General features: G+C 38.6%; 1 non-coding gene across 1 annotated transcript; it reads right to left on the reverse strand.

The window, feature by feature from the left end:
* Window positions 1–2,408: 2,408 nt before the first annotated feature.
* Window positions 2,409–2,515, reverse strand: LOC143573186 (small nucleolar RNA R71). Its single transcript, XR_013142387.1, has one exon. It is a non-coding gene; the product is annotated as a small nucleolar RNA R71 (small nucleolar RNA).
* Between the last annotated feature and the right edge of the window lie 12,746 nt (window positions 2,516–15,261).

Consider the following 15,261-nt stretch of genomic DNA (forward strand, 5'->3'; position numbering starts at 1 on the left):
CACATCTGATACCATGCCAAAGTGCATGACCATACTAAGGATATGCATGACCATGCACCTTTATTGGAACCCGTGCACAACTGATACCGTGCCAAAGTGCATGACCATGCTATGAAAGTGTATGACCATGCTGAGAAACTGCACCATCATGCACTTTATGTGCATGATGGTGCACCTTTATTGGAACCCGTGCACATCTACTATCATGCCAAAAGAGAAACTGCACCATCATGCATTTTTTTGTGCACCATCATGCACTTCTGAGGGCACGATCCCGTGCACTATCCGATGCCGAGGACAAGAAACATTAATTTTGAAAGTACACTAGCTAGTGCCGGAAATGCACGACCATGCACTTTTTGTGCATGACCGTGCACTTTTGTGGAACCTGCAAAGATGAGCCGCCGAAAATGAAAGTTTGACTTACCCAAAATAGTGCACGACCATGCACAACCATGCACTTTGACCAGAAGCTTATAAAAACTTGTTTTCACTTCATTTTATGGTGTGGAGCCTTAGTGATTCTCTCTCAACTCTTGAAAATTATGTTTTGTGTTCCTTAAGAGTTTGAAGGCTTCCACCATCCTCAAGATCCATCATTCCATTCTTCAATCCTTCTTTGATCTTAGTTTACTTCCCATTGTTCTTTAACATGTTTTGTAAGCTTATTTTTAGTTTGATTGTAGTTGTATTAAGCCTTATGGGCTAATTACTTTTGCTATCTAGACAATGTTGAAACTCTTATTAATGTGATATATTGTCTATGCATGATTTTGGTAAAGTGGTTTTCTTTCAAGAATATGGTTGAATTTATAAGTTGATATTGATGGTGTTCATGCTTGTTATGTTACATAACCTTGTTAGTTTTGCAAATGTTTAGGCATTCATGTTGGAAAACTATGTTCTAGATGTTTGTTTGTAAACTTTGAATGTTCATGAAATCTTTGTTTACATTACTAAGTTAGGAATGACTAGTAAAAGTTAACTTGGTTAAATAATTATTGATGAGTATGAAACCCTACACTTAATATTGGAAAATTGATGAGTGTTGTTATGATTCTTGACTTGGTGATGACTTGCTAGTTAAAGTTTCATAAGTTTATATTAATTTCATGAATTTGGCTACTTTAGTGTAATCTTAGGTGGTTAGAATGTTGTTCATGCTAGCTTTACTTTGATTATGAGACTTTGTTGTTTTGACAAACAAGTTAGTCTATGTTTATCTCTTTATTGAAAACCCATCATGATGATTATTTGTTAGTATTAGGTTGCTTTATTGTAATCTTGTATTTATGTTTAGATTCATGATGTTTTACCATGTTATTGCTATTTTATCATATTAGTAGAGTGGATTCATGTCTAGGTAGTTTGTTCGATTGATTATATTCTTGTGTTTTTACTTGCTTATTTTCATTGTATGCAAATTTAGTTAATTAAAATTCAACTTAAGATTTACTTGTTCGGTTGGTCATTTACAAAGATTTAGTACTAGAAATTTGTCCTGTCCATGGATTGATACTCGGTTCTTACTGACACTTTATTACAAACGATAGGTACACTTTCCTTTCGTGTGTGGTTTAGTTGTAGGTGAAAAGCTATTTTAAAACCCGATTTGTGTGGAACTTTTACTTAAATTTTTATATATATATTCACACACGTCAAGTTTTTGGCACCGTTGCCGGGCACACGGTGATTTTTAAGGAACGATCCGAGTCTTTGATTAGCCTTGTTGATATTTTGTTATCTATGTTATTTTATTTTATTTCATTTTTGTTCATCTTATTTTTTATTTTTTTTATTTTAGTGTAGTTTCTAGTTAGTTTCCGTGTCTTTGTTCGTTTTCCATTCCGCATTCTTCCAGGTGATGAATGTTCACCACGCCCGGTCCTGAGCTTGTTTCACCTCTTTCTGAGCCCGAGCGATATCTTCGAGAAGGTTTGAGGAGGAGAGCACGCGAGGTTGCCGAGGTCATTGAAAATGAAGAAGTGGAGGATACCGACACCCCCGAGGTAGAAGAAGAAGAGATGGCGGACCCGAACGATCAAGGTCACATGGACGACTTTGCCACACCATCACTTGAAGGTTATGGCAACAGCGTCACGCAACCCGAGATTGCAGTGAGTTTTGAGATCAAGTCGAGCATCATTCATATGGTTGAAAATTCTGTTTCTTTTCATGGTCTCCAGAACGAGGACCCTCATGCTCACGTTTCACATTTCCTTCGATTATGTGCGACATTCAAAATTACTAATTGTTCTGATGATGCCGTTAGACTTAGACTTTTTCCCTTCTCACTTCGCGGGTCTGCTCTGGAGTGGTTAGAGGCACTCCCTTCCGGTTCCATCACCACTTGGAATCAATTAGTTGAGCAGTTTCTTCTTCAATATTTCCCACCCGATAAAACTGCTAAATTCCGAGCAAACATCACTGGTTTTCGTGTCGATGATGACGAGTCACTTCATGCCGCATGGGAGAGGTTCAAGGGCTTGTTGAGAAAATGCCCTCATCACAGTTTGAGTCACTGGCTTCAGTGCCGTACATTCATTGACGCTTTATCTGGGGCACAAAAGCAGGCCGTCGATCAGGTTGCGGGAGGAGATTTCGGTAGGTGTACCCAAATGAGGCGCTTGATATCTTGGAGAAAGCCGCTAAGAAGAGTTTCGCGTATAATCCGCCTCATTGTATTCCTTCCTCTAAGGGTGTTCATCACGTTGATTCAAACACCCTTGTCTCCGCCCAGTTAGAAGCTCTTACTAAAAGATTTGACCAAATGCAATCCGATCTTGTCAAATCTAGTTATCGTTGTGGTGTGTGTGACGGAAAACACCAAACCAGTCAGTGCCAGCAGGACATGGTGGTGGAGGATGTTGACTTTGTGGGCCGCCAAAACAATGCCTATAGCAACACCTACAATCCGGGATGGAGAAACCACCCCAATTTCAGCTGGAAAGATGGTGGAAGCAATCAAAATCAAATGCCACTGGGTTTTGACAGAAAGCCAAATTATCAAAGTCAAACCCAAAATCAATCTTACCAGCAAAAGCCTCAATTTCAGGGTTCTAGCAGTGGTAATCAGTCAGGTGGGGAGACTAGCGTTGAAAGCCTTTTGTCCCAACTTTTGGCTAAGACCGAGACCTCAAACAAATTGGCTTAGCAAAGAAACCTGAAATTTGATGAGACTCTCCAGAGACACGATCTTGAGTTGAGGAATCAGAAAGCGTCCATGCAAACCATCAAAAATCAAGTTTGACAGATTGCTCAACTCCTCTCTGAGAGACAACAGGGTAGCCTTCCTAGTAACACCGAAAGGAATCCAAATGCTGAAGCTAAGGCTATTACCCTGAGAAGTGGTAGGACTACCATTCCTATCGATACATCGATTTCCACACCAAAACCGATTGCTGATGAGATCGAGACTGAGACTCCTTGTGAGGTGCACTCGAGGCTAGACCCAACAAGTACCGCACAACCCAGTGAGCCAGTCAGGACTTATGTTCCTCCCATTCCATACCCAGGCCGTTTGAAGAAACAAAAGATGGAAGAGCAGTATAAGAAATTCTTAGAGCTTTTTAAGCAGTTAAACATCAATCTTCCTTTCCTTGATGCCTTGAAAGAAATGCCGAAGTATGCTAAGTTCTTGAAAGAGGTCCTCTCGAATAAGAAGAAGTTGGAGGAGCTTTCTTGTGTTACTTTGAATGAGGAGTGTTCCGCGGTCCTTCAGAATAAACTGCCCCAAAAAATGACTGATCCGGGTAGTTTCACCATTCCTTGTTTGATTGGTAGTTTGTCGGTTAGTAATGCTTTAGCCGACCTAGGTGCTAGCATAAACTTGATGCCCTATTCGGTTTTTTCCAAACTAGACCTAGGTGAGCCTAAGCCTACTCGCATGAGCATCCAGCTTGCCGACCGTTCTGTGAAATATCCTCGCGGTATAGTTGAGAATATGCTTGTGAAAATCGACAAATTCGTGTTTCTTGTCGATTTTGTGATCTTAGACACGGATGAGGATAAAAATGTACCACTTATCCTAGGTCGTCCTTTCCTAGCCACTGCTAGAGCTCTCATTGATGTCTGCACCGGCAGACTCACTATTAGAGTTGGAGACGAGGAGGTGACCTTTGATATTGGGAAATCCATGCGACACCCACAGGATCATGATGACGTACTTTACATTGATACCATTGATTCTTGTGTGTGTGAACACCTTCAGGACACGTGTGAGGAGAGTTCTCTGGATACTCAATTGATTAATGGAGTTGGTTCTGACCTTGTCATTGAGCCTCTATTTGAGGAGTTGGTCTATGGTGTAGACCACGAGACTCCTGAGTGTTTGGAGAAAGTTGATGATGTCGATCGCGTTGCTGAACCTAAGGCAAAACCTTCAGTTGAGGACCCACCATCCATTGATCTTAAGGAGCTCCCGTCCCATTTGGAGTATGCCTTTTTGGAGGATGGGTCCCGCTTGCCTGTTATCATTTCTTCGAGTCTGTCGAGTGAGGAGAAGGTTAAATTGCTTACGGTTCTCAAAAGGCACAAGCACGCGATCGCTTGGAAGATCATGGATATAAAAGGGATTAATCCATCCTTTTGTACCCATAAGATCTTGATGGAGGAGGAGTACAAACCTGTGGTGCAGCATCAAAGGCGTCTCAACCCTAATATGCAAGACGTTGTGAAGAAAGAGGTCATCAAGCTACTAGATGCTGGATTGATTTATCCGATCTCTGATTCCCCATGGGTGAGCCCTGTTCAGGTTATCTAAAAAAAGGGCGGTATGACGGTTGTGATGAATGAGAAAAACGAGTTAATTCCTACTCGTACCGTCACGGGATGGAGAGTTTGCATTGATTACCGGAGAGTCAATGACGCCACGAGAAAGGATCATTTTCCCTTCCCCTTTATCGATCAGATGCTAGAACGACTTTCGGGAAAAATTTTCTATTGTTTTCTCGACGGTTTCTCGGGATATTTTCAGATTCCCATCTCTCCTGAGGATCAGGAGAAGACGACATTCACATGTCCCTATGGCACATTCGCCTACCGGCGGATGCCCTTTGGATTGTGTAATGCCCCTGCCACATTTCAAAGATGTATGGTGGCGATTTTTCATGATATGATCGAGGACTCCATGGAGGTTTTCATGGATGACTTTTCTGTTTTTGGGAGTTCTTTTGATCATTGTTTGAGAAATTTGGAGAAAATGTTGGCCAGGTGCGAAGAGGCCAACCTTGTTCTTAATTGGGAGAAATGCCACTTCATGGTGAAGGAGGGCATTGTGTTAGGGCATAAGATTTCACAGGCGGGGCTTGAGGTTGATCGAGCCAAAATTGATACCATTTCTAAGCTTCTGCCACCAAATTCGGTGAAGTCTATTAGGAGTTTTCTTGGTCACGCGGGTTTTTATTGGCGATTAATAAAGGACTTTTCCCAAATTTCCCGCCCAATGACTAAGCTCCTAGAGAAGGATGCCCCGTTCATTTTCAACTCCGAGTGCCTTCGTGCATTTGAGTTGTTGAAGGAGAAATTGGTAAACGTTCCTATCATGGTAGCCCCCGAATGGACTCTTCCTTTTGACTTGATGTGTGATGATAGCGATTTTGCAGTCAGGACGGTTTTAGGTCAAAGACGGGATAAGCATTTTCACCCGATTTACTATGCGAGCAGGACTCTGAATGATGCACAAGAGCATTACATGATTACCGAGAAAGAGCTCCTTGCGGTTGTCTTTGCGTTTGATAAATTTTGGTCTTATCTTGTCCTTTCTAAGACCATCGTGTTCACGGATCATGCAGCCCTTCGTTATCTTTTTAGTAAACAAGTTGCGAAGCCGAGACTCATTCGTTGGGTTTTATTGCTGCAAGAGTTTGACATTGAGATTCGTGACAAAATGGGCGCTGAGAATGTCGCAGCCGATCATCTCTCTCGTCTTGAGTGCCCAGCTTCATCAGAACAAGTGGGGGTCCACATAAATGACAATTTCCCCCACGAGTTCCTCATGCATATCGAGACGCGAGATGATGATCATCCTTGGTTCGCGGACATTGCGAATTTCCTCGCGAGTGGGATCGTTTTGAAGGGCCTTACTCACCAGCAAAAGAAGAAATTCTTTTCTGATGTTAAGCATTATTTTTGGGAGGATCCCTATTTGTTTCGTGTCAGAACCGATTAGCTCGTTCGTAGGTGCGTGTATGGTGATGAAGCACGCAAAATCCTGAGTCACTGCCACGAGGGCCCGACTGGAGGACACCATGGAGCCACATCCACCGCGAAGAAGGTCTTTGACGCCGGTTTCTTTTGGCCAACCATCTTCTGTTATGCTCATGACATGGTGCAGTCTTGTGATGTTTGCCAAAGGGCAAGCAACATCTCATCACGAGACGAGATGCCCCAGCGACCGATTCAGGTTTGCGAAGTTTTTGATGTGTGGGGCATCGATTTCATGGGACCTTTCCCGACTTCTTTCAGCCACCGTTACATCCTAGTAGCCGTTGACTATGTTTCAAAGTGGGTCGAGGTGCAAGCCTTGCCCACTAATGACGCTAGGTCGGTGGTGAAATTCTTGAAGAAGTTGTTTTCTCGCTTTGGTGCCCCCCCATAGCATTGATCAGTGACCGTGGGACTCATTTCTGTAATGCCCAGTTGGAAAATGCATTTTCCCGATATGGTGTTCATCATTGCTTCTCTACACCATATCACCCGCAGACGAGCAGGCAGGTCGAGGTCACCAATCGGGGTATCAAAAGAATCCTTGAAAAGACGGTTAGTCAAAATCGTAAGGATTGGTCTGAGAAACTGTATGATGCATTATGGGCTTTCCGTACCGCTTACAAAACACCGATTGGTACGACACCGTTTAAATTGGTGTACGGGAAAGCGTGTCATCTCCCTGTTGAGCTCGAGCATAAAGCCTATTGGGCTTTGAAAAGTGCTAATCTTGATCTTGCATGTGCGGGGAAAAACAGGTTTGGTCAGATTCATGAGCTTGAGGAATTGAGAGGCCAAGCTTATGAAAACTCGAAAATTTACATGGAGAGGACCAAAAGGCTTCATGATGCCCGCTTGAAGGACCACAAACAATTCCAAGTGGGCGATCGTGTTTTGCTTTACAATTCTCGCCTTCGTTTATTCCCCGGGAAGTTGAAATCCCGATGGTTCGGCCCCTTTAGTGTGAGGCAAGTATTTGACTACGGTACCGTTGAGATCGGCCATAAGGATGGACGCATTTTCAAGGTTAACGGTCACCGTTTGAAACACTATTTGGATGAGCCGGTCGAGGTTGCATTGGTGGTTCTCGCCCTCCACCCCATGAAATAAGTGTGGGGAGTGTGAGTCTAGCTATCGACTCCTTCAAAATTTAGCATGTTTAGGAATTCCGTAGTTTTTTTTTATTATGTGTTTAGTGTTACTTTGTGTTTATGTTTATTTGTGTAGTAATTTGTTGGTGTGTAGAATATCTCATGGATTGTATTGTAGATTTGGTTCTTTTGTACTGGTATGGATTTGAGATTTTTTGTGTTTATTGAGCATGTCAATGGCATGTTTTGGTTTGTTTTGTTTTGCTTTGGTTGCTTTGCCAGGTTGGTTGTTGGATACTCACGGTCGCATGGTCGGGTCTTTGGATTGTCACATTGTTGAGTCTTGGGAGTCACCTTCTGGCAGCTTTCTGGATTTCAGGGGAGTTTTCTGTTCCCTCTTTTGCACTTTACTTTTATAGTTTTTTGTTGTACACCGAGGGCGTTGTACAATTTTAGTGTGGGGAGGGAATTTGAACTTTGTTTGTCTAAAATTAAAATTTTTTGCAAAACTCCTAAATAAATTTTTGTAACAAATAATAACCATTAAGCAATTTTTAATTCAAACTTTAATTGCATTGTCCTGAAGCACAAATCTTTAAGACATTCATGCCGAAAATCTTTAAAAGACATACCTTTAAACATGACAAACAAAAAGATTCACATTCTTACTTTGCAAAAATTACCCATTCCGTCCGTTTCCGTGAGTTAGCCTCGTTAGTTGTTTTTGCTCATGTTTTTGCGGGCAATTGAGTGAGCCGGGTGATTATTACAAGTAGAACTTGTTTTTGGCATGCATTTCAAACCATATACACATACATAGTATAAACCATTTGAGGAATTTAGGATAAACCCATGTCTAGCCATTTTTCACTTATATTTCCCTTACCCACATTATTCCCCTAGTAGCCCATGTTTAGCCTTTTCCCGTGTTTTTCTTTTTCGCCCTATTTTTATCGCCCACTTAGCCATAAAGCCTTTTATTTTTCACCCATTTTTTGTTAGAAATCCGGTTCGGCTAAGTTATTTTGTTTTTCATTTCATTTTCATGTATTTTATCACTTGGGAATATTAGAAGCACAATGCTATCTCCCAAAGTGTTTTATTAGTTTGTATTAATTTGTTTAGTCTATATGCAAAAAAAAAAAAAAAAAAAAAAGAGAGAGAAAAAATAATATTACAAGAAAAGAAGAGAAGAATAAGAAATTTGGTTCATCCCATATTGAGATTTCAAAGAGCAATTTTTGGTTCGTTAGCTCTCGGTTCGTTTAGACCACTTGGTTTAGTTAATAGTTACTTTTTATTTATAGCTAGCTTAGTTCCGGATTTTCTAGCCTTTTAGTCACTTTTCCCAAAAATTCCTCACCCTAACCCTAAGCCAAATTACAACCCACAAGTACTCGTGTTTTATGCTATGTATGTGTCGGTTAGATTTGAGCCTTAAACAAGCCTATGCTTTGTATGGTCATCGTCTTGGCATCGAGTGTTCTCAACATACAACATTACATGTATGATCACTAAATATAACCGAGTGTATGAGTGAACATTGTGAGGTTTGCAAGGTGGGAATGTGATGGCAACAAATGTAATGTTCTTTAGACTATGTCTTCATTTTTAATAGGCTTGTTTGGAAACATCAATAGTGCTTGCTTGTAAATCTTTTAAAAACTTTGAATGATTATTGCTTGCGGGTTTTATTCTTGTTTTTGTGGAGTTTATTTCATTTGCTTGAGGACAAGCAAAGTTCAATTGTGGGGATGTTTGATGTAACACAAAGTGTTCACATTTTAGCATCAAATTTGTGACAATCGTCAATTTCAGGTTAACTCCGTTAACTCAACTCCGTCAATTCAAACTTAAGATCACTAAATCTATAACGCACACTTCATTACATTTAAACTAGGGTTTAATTGACGCTTAACACTTACTACATGTGTAGTCTTTCGGGATTTGCACCGAAACGCAAACGAGTTGACGCAAACGATTGATGAATAAACGAAAAACGTCAAAACAGTAATTATGTGATAATTATGTGTTAGACTTATGTGTTATGTGATAACATGGTTATAGACGTTAACTCAAGATGTAAACAAGTTAGTTAGGCTAGAAAAGTAACACTTGATAGTGGAGGGACTTGAGTGTAACTTATTATTATTATAAATATAAACTAATAACCTAAACCCTAACTTATTTTCTACACTCCCAACCCCGATCGGAACCCAAGCCCCATCCCCTTGGCTGCCGTCCACTTTGCACACACATGACACCAAGAAATCAAGATTGTGATTGAAGAATTAGGTGCTAGGAAGGTATAATCGACTATCCCATGCATCCTTATTACTTGATTTTGATGTTTAATGGGTTAATTGAAAACCCTAGATGAGCCGATTTCATTTATGTATGAAGTTAACATGATTGTTGTTGATTGATGATGATTTGATAACTAGATTGAATCTTGTTGCATGTAAATTGTTGTGTCTTTGATTTGAGTTCAAACACAAACCCTAATCAAGTATGTAATATGTAATTGATGTGCATGGATGGTGTTTATGGAGTCTAGAGGGTCATATGAATGCATGATAGTTCATAGGTTGTTATTATGTTGAGTTTGGATGCAAACAGTTTCTGGACAGAATGTGTATTTGATGTTTAAGTGACTGTAACGAAGTGTAAACATGAAAATTGGTTGAGATTGTTGGTACTACAGTAAACTAGGCTGAGTCTAGTTTCTAAAGAATATAAACTTGTAATTTTTGGACAAGTAGAAGTTAACTTTTATGATTTTACAAAAACGTTGTGCAAAGCTGAGCTGTTAGACCTGCTGTTAGGTTATGTTGTAAATGTTATATCTCATGAACTACGAGACCAATTGGGTTGGTTCCACTTCTAGAAGTTGACTCATTGAGTTAGGAACCAAACCCAAGTGTTCTTGCATTTATTGGATTTTTCGTTTAACGGGAATTGCAAATAACATTCTGTTGCGCATGAATTTGACTGTTATGAGTTTGCTGTAATGATTTGATGATTGTGAGAAAACTATGAGGAATAAAAATGTAATAAAATATGTTCTGGAAACCTAAGACGTATGTGCTTCTATGATGATTTTTGGTAAATTAATTGAGATGCTATGATCGGTGAAATAGTACAATCTTTCTAGTAGGATTTCTGTCCCGGTGAAACTAGCTGCTGAGTTTTGTGAAAATGCATGAAATATGATACTTGCTAATTTATTATCGTGTTTTGACCAAATTGCCCTTGAGGGGAATGATTGCAAGATAATTGTCGTGTTTTGACTAAAATGCCCTTGCGGGGAATAACTGCTAATTGATTGTCATAATTTGACCAAAATGCCCTTATGGGGAATAATGGCTAGTTAATTGTTATTTGTTGACCAAGATGCCCTTATGGGGAATAATGGCTAGTTAATTGTTATTTGTTGACCAAAATGCCCTTACGGGGAATAATTGCTAGTAATGTACATTATGAATACATGACACGTATATGATTGCTTACACATGTGATGTGTCACAAAAACACTTGTTAAAGTCACACACGATTCACAGACGAAACAAGAAACATGTTATGTGCATAGGTATTATGTGCCGGGTCTAGAGACTTGATAATATTCCGACACTTAGAAAAATCTCTTTGTTGTTTTAGAACGTTAGAGAGAGTTTTTCGGTAACGCGCATCTTGGTGATTTATTTTGGGAAATTCTTCGCAAACAGTGAGTTTCACTTTCCCCTCTTTAAACTGTTTTCAAACGCTTTTCACTTGGGGGAGATAACATACTCCACAACGCATTTAAGATTTTGTTATAAATTATATATCACCTTTAAAGGCTAAGTGGCAAACGAAACATTTGAAGTCCTACACATCGAACCGGTTAATATTTAGAATAGCGAGTCACTGTTGAGTAGTACTACTGGGTTTGACAAACCCCACCCAACGCTAAACTCGACTGGAGGTCGAGCGGGTGTAATTTTGGCTAACACGTACCATGGTCTGGAGGACCTGGTGACAAGGCACTTATTAAACGAGTCAGCTTCGGTGTCGAACACTTAGTAATACTTGTTGTATAGACTAGCTACCTATCGATATATAATTTGACATAACATTATCTGGTAACGCAAAACGCCGTAACGTTGTTACGCAAAACGCTTAACGCAAAACGCTGTAATGCTGTAACACTGAACGCAAACGCTAAACGATTTATTTTTATATAACTTGTGAACTCACCAACCTTGTGTTGACACTTTTAGTATGTTATTCTCAGGTAGCCGAGGCGGGCGCGCGGTTTAGGAACATGCATTGATTGAAAACGCTTTTTTCCTGCAAACTTATTTTTAACGGTTATCTTTGGTTTTAAGTCGTCCTGCGTGACGCAACTTTTGATTAAAGGTTTTTACGCTTCCGCACTTAATTACTCGTAAACGTTTTCATGGTTTTGAAACTCTATTTTTATGGTTTGATTATAACTGATGATTCCGATCCTGCCAGTTCACACCCTCTGACGGTAAAACTCCGTTAGTGGATTTTGAGGGTGTGACAAAATTATCCTTTTATTTTGGTAAAACTCCATGCAAATTCGTTGTATTTAGTACTTAATTGAGTTATTTATGAATTTGCAGGTCCGGGCGCCCGCCCAACGAAGAAACGATGAAAAGATGGTGTTTTTCGGACAAAAATCAAGAATCTGCCCAAAGTGCATGATCATGCTAAGAAGTGCATGATCATGCTGCTGGTGCATGACTATGCTAAGGATGTGTATGACCATGCTGACCAAACTGCACCATCATGCGCTTTTAGTGCACCACCATGCACCTTTATTGGAACCTGTGTACATCTGATATTGTGTCAAAGTGCATGACCATGCACCTTTATTGGAACCCGTGCACAACTGATACCATGCCAAAGTGCATGACCATGCTATGAAAGTGCAAGACCATGCTGAGAAACTGCACCATCATGCACTTTATGTGCATGATGGTGCACCTTTATTGGAATCCGTGCACATCTACTATCGTGCCAAAAGTGAAACTGCACCATCATGCATTTTTTGTGCACCATCATGCACTTCCGAGGGCACGAGCCCGTGCACTATCCGATGCCGAGGACAAGACACATTAATTTTGAAAGTGCACTAGCTAGTGCCGGAAATGCACGACCATGCACTTTTTGTGCATGACCGTGCACTTTTGTGGAACCTGCAACTCTGAGCCGCCGAAAGTGAAAGTTTGACTTACCCAAAATAGTGCATGACCATGCACTTTTTGTGCATGACCATGCACTTTGACCAGAAGCTTATAAACACTTGTTTTCACTTCATTTTAGGGTGTGGAGCCTTAGTGATTCTCTTTCAACTCTTGAAAATTATGTTTTGTGTTCCTTAAGAGTTTGAAGGCTTCCACCATCCTCAAGATCCATCATTCCATTCTTCAATCCTTCTTTGATCTTAGTTTACATCCCATTGTTCTTGAACATGTTTTGTAAGCTTATTTTTAGTTTGATTGTAGTTGTATTAAACCTTATGGGCTAATTACTTTTGCTGTCTAGACAATGTTGAAACTCTTATTAATGTGATATATTATCTATGCATGATTTTGGTAAAGTGGTTTTCTTTCAAGAATATGGTTGAATTTATAAGTTGATATTGATGGTGTTCATGCTTGTTATGTTACATAACCTTGTTAGTTTTGCAAATGTTTAGGCATTCATGTTGGAAAACTATGTTCTAGATGTTTGTTTGTAAACTTTAAATGTTCATGAAATCTTTGTTTACATTACTAAGTTAGGAATGACTAGTAAAAATTAACTTGGTTATATAATTATTGATGAGTATGAAACCCTACACTTAATATTGGAAAATTGATGAGTGTTATGATTCTTGACTTGGTGATGACTTGCTAGTTAAAGTTTCATAAGTTTATATTAATTTCATGAATTTGGCTACTTTAGTGTAATCTTAGGTGGTTAGAATGTTGTTCATGCTAGCTTTCCTTTGATTATGAGACTTTGTTGTTTTGACAAACAAGTTAGTCTATGTTTATCTCTTGATTGAAACCCATCATGCTGATTATTTGCTATTATTAGGTTGCTTTATTGTAATCTAGTATTTATGTTTAGATTCATGATGTTTTACCATATTATTGCTATTTTATCATATTAGTAGAGTGGATTCATGCCTAGGTAGTTTGTTGGATTGATTATATTCTTGTGTTTTTACTTGCTTATTTGCATTGTATGCAAATTTAGTTAATTAAAATTCAACTTAAGATTTACTTGTTCGGTTGGTCATTTACAAAGATTTATTACTAGAAATTTGTCGTGTCCATGGATTGATACTCGGTTCTTACCGACACTTTATTACAAACGATAGGTACACTTGCCTTTCATGTGTGGTTTAGTTGTAGGTGAAAACCTATTTTAAAACCCGATTTGTGTGGAACTTTTACTTAAATTTTTATATATATATTCACACACGTCAGTAGGCATAGTACCCAAATAAAATAGTAATAAATTATTAAAAAGGTTTAAAACCCAAAGTCGAGGAAATATTCAATACCTCGATAAATAAAAGAAAACATAACAAAGAAAAGAAATAAATATGAATTTAATACAATGTGATTATTATTCTTTGTTATAAGTATTATATTAGTTTAATATAATTATTCTGGGATAATAAAGAAAAGAAAAGAATACGTTCTTTAGAGAAGAAGAAACGTAGAATTTAAAGAAAATAAGATTTTACTAAAGGTTATGTTATAAAAGAAAAGAAAAGAAAATAAGTTAAAAGAAAGACTTTAATTTATAAAAGAAAGAAAGTATACTTTTTAACTAAGGTTTTAAAGTAAAGAAAATAATCGAGGTAAATATTATAAAAAGATTAACAAAAGTGTTTAAAGCTGATCCAAATCGAAAAAGGTGAATACGCTCCAAAGTTTACAGACTTGTTTAAAACAAGTCAAATGTGTTAAATGAAAAAGTTTACATGAGACTACGTGTCTCTAAAACATTTATAAACAAAAGTAAAAGTACTAGCCCTCAGTCTATCGTGTACGTTTGTCTGGATCCTTACATATGTGGTGGGCACACCACACCACACCTGGTGATATTACGCTTTTCTGAGGGGAGCATGACCATGTGTATACGAATAGGTACATAACTATGTCGAACGATGCGGTGTTTGCTGGGTATTTAGTGTAGAGACTTGAGTTTATAAATTGTGTTTGTTTTAAATCTTGATTATTCCTAAGACATGATGGGCCGGACGCAAGTTATGTCCCGAGGGGTAATCAAGTAAAAGAAAATATTTTAGCGTTAACATATTCACCAGCATGTGTTGCTGACGTATTTTCTAAACATTTTGCAAGTAATCAAGAATAGCGCTTGGAAGCTCGCAGTGCTTAAGATATACGATGGCTCGGATTGTTTGTTTAAATATAAAATGTGTAATTGGTGATTTATAAAACAAGTTATCTTTTGTAAACACTAATCAGGAAGTTTTATATCTAGTTTTTTGAATTATGTAAATTAAATATTTTAATCCATATTAATACAAGACTTTCGCTTTCAATACCGTAATTCTGATTTAATTACAAATGTGGTACCACTTGTTGGTCATACGCCCAGCCCTAAGATGGGGGTGTGACAGGTTGGTATCAGAGCCATCGATCTTAGAGAATTAGGTATTAAATAATAATAGCTAAGCTTCGATCCAAGTATAAAAAAAATATTTTTATTACTTGTTTTATTTGAATAGGGATAAGATAGGTTGGTAACCTTTTCTTTCCCTCCTCATTCTAAACCACCCAACTTATTAGATGTCTTTCAAGAAGATGATGAATAGTTATGTACGTGAAGCAAAGAAGACTGGAATCCCCGAACCCTTACTGAAGGATAACATGAGCGAAGATTATTATGAGGCATTCTTTAACCAAGACATAATGATTGACCGAACCAAACCAGT

The sequence above is a fragment of the Bidens hawaiensis genome, unplaced genomic scaffold, assembly GCF_021521415.1.
Source record: "Bidens hawaiensis isolate Kalapana, Puna unplaced genomic scaffold, B.hawaiensis_p1.1 tig00026230_1, whole genome shotgun sequence".
NCBI lineage: Eukaryota > Viridiplantae > Streptophyta > Magnoliopsida > Asterales > Asteraceae > Bidens > Bidens hawaiensis.